We start from the raw sequence: 4,901 nt of genomic DNA on the forward strand, positions 1-4,901 counted from the left end.
CCCCCGCCCCATTACCAGTGCCCCAGCCTCTCCCTGGGAGGCCGAGGGGGATACAGAAGTGGGGTCACTCTGTGTCAATTCAGGGCCACGTTTCTTTTCCAGTGTGGGACTGATGAATGGACAGGAAGAGCACGTTTAGGAACATGTTACTTCAGTTCTGTTACTATTGTGTCAGTTTATACGTGTGTTTAAGTGTGTGTTTAAAGTATACAAACATAAGAAACAATCTTTAAATTAACAGGAAACAGATGCATGCCAGATACAGTTAAACAGTAGTTATTGGATGGTGCAGTGATAAAGATTGCTGTATGGTCTAAAAATGGGGTCCATGATGTATCTGCTAACTTACAATTGCAACACAGAAACATTTAAGTTTTGCTGGCTTCAAATAGCAGTGAATGTTTTTACATATTTTCAACTTGCCTTTTAAGTACCAACCTGTTTTTTGTTAGTACAGCTGGGTACAGTGTTCTCATTTTTCTATGCCTCATTATTTATTCCTTTGGTGGGTATGGTGACTGTTCAGCTGACATTCATGATGTAGGTTTTTGAAAAACGGATCGAGTCAAGGCATGCAATGTTTCTGACAAGTAGGATGAGAAACTATAATAGGAGCCGTTAAACACTCAAGATTGCCTTAACCATTGACTCCCATTATATGTGAAACAGCTGAATAGACGCTGAGACACTGCAGATTGGTGTTAACAGCCCCGTCAAAGCCATGAACCCAATACCATTTGTGTTACAGTATAAAAAAACTGAATTTCTTTTTATGGGATATATTATACACCTGGATATAGCAAACAGCTGTGCTGTTGACATTTTAACAATGATTTCAATACTTGTTGAGACGTTTCACTTTCAATCAAATGCCATTGTCACTAGAGAAAAAGTCAACATCGTCTGGGCACCACAGATATTTTCCCCAAATGTTGTGGCAATCCATCTCATAGCTGTTGAGATTTTTCGGCCCACAGTGAAAGATGCAGAAATTGCAGTGGTCTATGTTGCTAGTGTGGCAAAAACGACATGTCCTGCATAACATATCGGTAAAAATAACTTGATCGTTGCAGAGATCTGTATTAATGAATCCATATTCAGAATCTACCAGGAACAATGGGAACCACGTCTCACTGAGCTTTGTGGTATTAAATAGTGGCTATAAAGAGAAATGCAGATCACTGGCCCAACTCCGGTTAAACATAACATTCCCTATTACCTTGGGTGATAATATGAAGCTTTCAGTTTGTCACCATGAGGTGTTGGAAATCTCTTTCACATTACACATTCTCAGCACCTCAACAGACATAATACTGGAATTATTCAGGCTTTTGAGCACATTATCTTTGGGGAAATCCGTCTTTAAAAGACGGGGGTCTTTAAATTCTAGTAATAATGCTCACTCACATGCTTTATCTAAAAATCTGTCTTTGCGTCATTCATCATCTCATTCACTTTATCGCTCAAAAACTATTTTCTCTCAAACACACAAACACTCATATCACACTTTCAAGGAAACACTCACGCAAGATTTGTGTCTCTTGTTCTCCATAATTCTTGGAAATCGCTTCTTATCAGACAATGTGGGGTACATTTTGGATGGAGGTCAGGGGTTTTCATAAGTGCAGTTGGGGAGGAATCAAGGGGGGTGATTTAGGGGGCCTGAGAGGTGTGAGTGACACCCTTGCTCAGGCTCCCAGGGCCTAGCGGGATTAGTGCGTGTGGAGCCTGGCCAGTTCGCCACACAATGAGAGGAAATGGGAATTTAATACAAACTTTCTCACCAAGTCTCAGAGACCTCCCGCCTTTGTTGCCACTCTAATTTCCATACACCCCCTGCTTCGCCATCACCACCTCCCTTACAACCACAACAAAATGTCAGAAACAACTTTTACATGCCTGGGAGTGTGCTGTTGTCATTCACTGCTCGACACAATTTAGTTGAATTTTCCCACATTACTTTTCTTAATGAATGAGTTTGTTTAAACAAAAGTGTGCTTACAAGGGGCAATGTGGACTGAGACAGGATAAATCTTTTTAAAATATCACAAAACATAGTGACATTTTAAGCATAGTCACACTCTCACTAATGAGATTGTGAAGATGATTAGAAAATCTGAACATATAGTTATGGACAGGGTTGACAATACCTTTCACAGATAACCGTTTGATTACGAAAACCCATTGTAACTAAGAACACCAGCTACCATTATATACATTATAAATTATGTCATGCATTTATTACTGCTGTCACGATTCTCATGTCATGTCACGTTTCTATGTTTAGGTTTGGGTGTTTTGCTGTTCTCCCTGTCGTGTTTTCCTCCTGTCGTTAGTTTCCCTGGTGTGTCTAGTTGTCTGATTGTGTTCACCTGTGGCCCTTGTATTTCTCCTCCCCTGCCCGGCTGTTTCTCGTCTTGTGATTACCCCTCCCTGTATTTAGTCTTGTCTCTTCCTGTGTTCAGTGTTGGTTCGTCTTTTGTTTGTGACTGAGTTCACCGTGGAGTGTTTTGTGTTTCCATGTGTCCTACCTGCTTCACTCCTCGTATCAGTATGAACCAACCCAGAAATGGACCCAGCAGACGATCCATTTTAAAGGGAGCTGTATTCATTCACCTGCTTGCTGGCTTGCAGCTATGGTGAATGGAGGGGAGCGTCCAGAGTTCAGCAGCGAGAGGCTGTTTTGGCAGAGGCGCGCCAGATGGCTACGGAGAAACCAGGCTTGGTGAGATTCTTACCTGGCTGGATTTCGAATTTCCTCTCTGGATTTCAAATTTCCTCTCTGTGTGTGATTCCCGGCCTGCTAGCCCCAGGCATGCTAGCTCCCTGCCTCCCAATTCCCAACCTGGCACCATACGCCTCGGTGGGTTCCGTCTGAAGTCAACCCGTGCTTCTGCCCCAGTTCCTTCCAGGCTAGCAGCCCGAGCCCCAAGAGCCATGGTTCCGGCCCCAGTTCTGGCCCCAGCAGCCATGGTTCCGGCCCTGGTACAGGCCCCAGCAGCCATGGCTCCATGCTCCCATTGCCGGCCCACACCATGGTCCGTGCTCCAGACCATCCCACACAGCTGCTCCGGTTCCGTCCGTGCCCAGCAGCATGGTGTCCGGCTACAGAACCGGCCACCAGCCATGGTTCCGTCCCCAGTTCGGTCCCAGCAGCCATGGTTCCGACCTCCAGTTTCGCTCCAGGACTGCTACCGGTCGACGCGCTCCGAGCCTGTCGGCGTACCCGCCGACTCCAGCACCTCGCCATGCTGGGCTCTCCAGCCACGCTACTCCCGAGTCCGGTCGGCGTACCGGCCGACTCCAGCACTCGTCTCCTTTGGCTCCACCGAGCGCCAGCTCCCCGGTCCCTGTCGGCATAGGCCGACCGACACACAGTTCTCTTCACGTCCCCTCTCAAGCCTTTCCGGTCCCCTCTCAAGTCCCTATCAAAGTGCCGTTGAGGTCGCTGGGGACCTGCCAACTCCTGTCCGCCCGTTGGGTCCGGCCGCCGACACTTTCTGCGGCGATGCTGCGGGTCCGCCAATCTATGCCTGTGCCGTTGAGGCCCGCGACTATCTCCTGCCGGAGGCGCCAACCCGTCCTGTGCCATTGGGGTTCGATGGGGGTCTGCCACCCATGTCTGTCCCATCCATGGGATCCCGCCGACTGCTCTCCTGCCGGGGGGTTCTGCCAATCCATGTCTTGTCCCGTGGGGTCCCGCCGACTACTCTTCTGTCGGAGGTCCTGCAACCCTGTGGCCTTGAGCCGTGGAGGCCCCGCGACTACTCTTCCTGCCGGGGTCCTGCCAACCATGTCCTGGTGCTGTTGGAGGTTCCGCTGGGGTCCTGCCAATCCATGTCTGTCCGTTGGGGATCCCGCCGACTGCTCTCCACGCCGAGGTCCTGCCAACCCGTGGCTGACCCGTTGGAGGCCCCGCCGATACTGTCTGCCGGGGGTCCTGCCCACCCGATGTCCTGTGCGCTGTTGGAGGTTCCGCTGGGGTCCTGCCAACCCATGTCTGTCCCGTTGGGGTCCCGCCGACTGCCTCTCTGCCAGGGGTCTGCCACTCCATGTCTTGTTCCGTTGGGTCCCGCCGCTACTCTCGCCAGGGTTCGCTACACCTGTATCCTGTGCCGTCTGAGAGGCCCCGCCAACCTACTCTTCTGCCGGGGTCCGCCAACCCTGTGTCCTGTGCCGTTGGAGGGCCCCGCCGACTAGCTCTCTCTGCGGGGTCCTGCCAACCCGGTCCTGTGCGTTGGAGGCCCGCGCCGACTACCTTCTTGCCGGGGGTTCCGCCTGCCAACTATGTCGCTGTGCGTGGACGGTCCGCGAGCGAGCGTCTCGGCCGCGGGGGACCTGCCAACCTAGGTGTCCTGTGCCGTTGGAGGTTCGCGCTGACTGGTCTCTGCCGGGGGTCCTGCGGGCCGTGTCCTCTTCGTGGGGGATCTTGCGACACCTGTCCCCACCGCTCGGATCCCGTCGGCTCGCACCGGCCTCGCTGCGCCGCCGGAGCTGTCCGGCTCTCGAACTCGGCCCGGCCCCGCTGAGTGCCGCGCTTCGCCCTATGATGACGGCCCCTGAGGTTCGCCCGGCGTGGCTTCCGCCCTTTTGACTCGCCTTGCCCGGGCCGTTCCGCCCGAGACCCCCTCTCAATCTGCCTGCCCCGGGCCGTCTGCCCGAGACGCTTCCTGGTCCTCGCCGTGCCTCAGGCTGTTGCAAGGCCCGTCCTCCGGCCCCCCACCCCTCCTGCTTGAAGTTGTTGGCTTTTATTTTTTTTGATGTTTAGGATCGTCCTAGGTCGTCCGGTGAGGGGGTTCTGTCCTGTCTCGATGTCATGTCACGTTTCTATGTTTAGAGTTTGGGCGTGTTTTGCTGTTCTCCTTCTGTTTGTCCTCCTGTCGTTAGTTTCCTGGGTGTGT

This window comes from Notothenia coriiceps, unplaced genomic scaffold (assembly GCF_000735185.1).
Source record: "Notothenia coriiceps isolate Sejong01 unplaced genomic scaffold, NC01 NC01_scaffold00028797, whole genome shotgun sequence".
NCBI classification, from domain to species: Eukaryota; Metazoa; Chordata; class Actinopteri; order Perciformes; family Nototheniidae; genus Notothenia; species Notothenia coriiceps.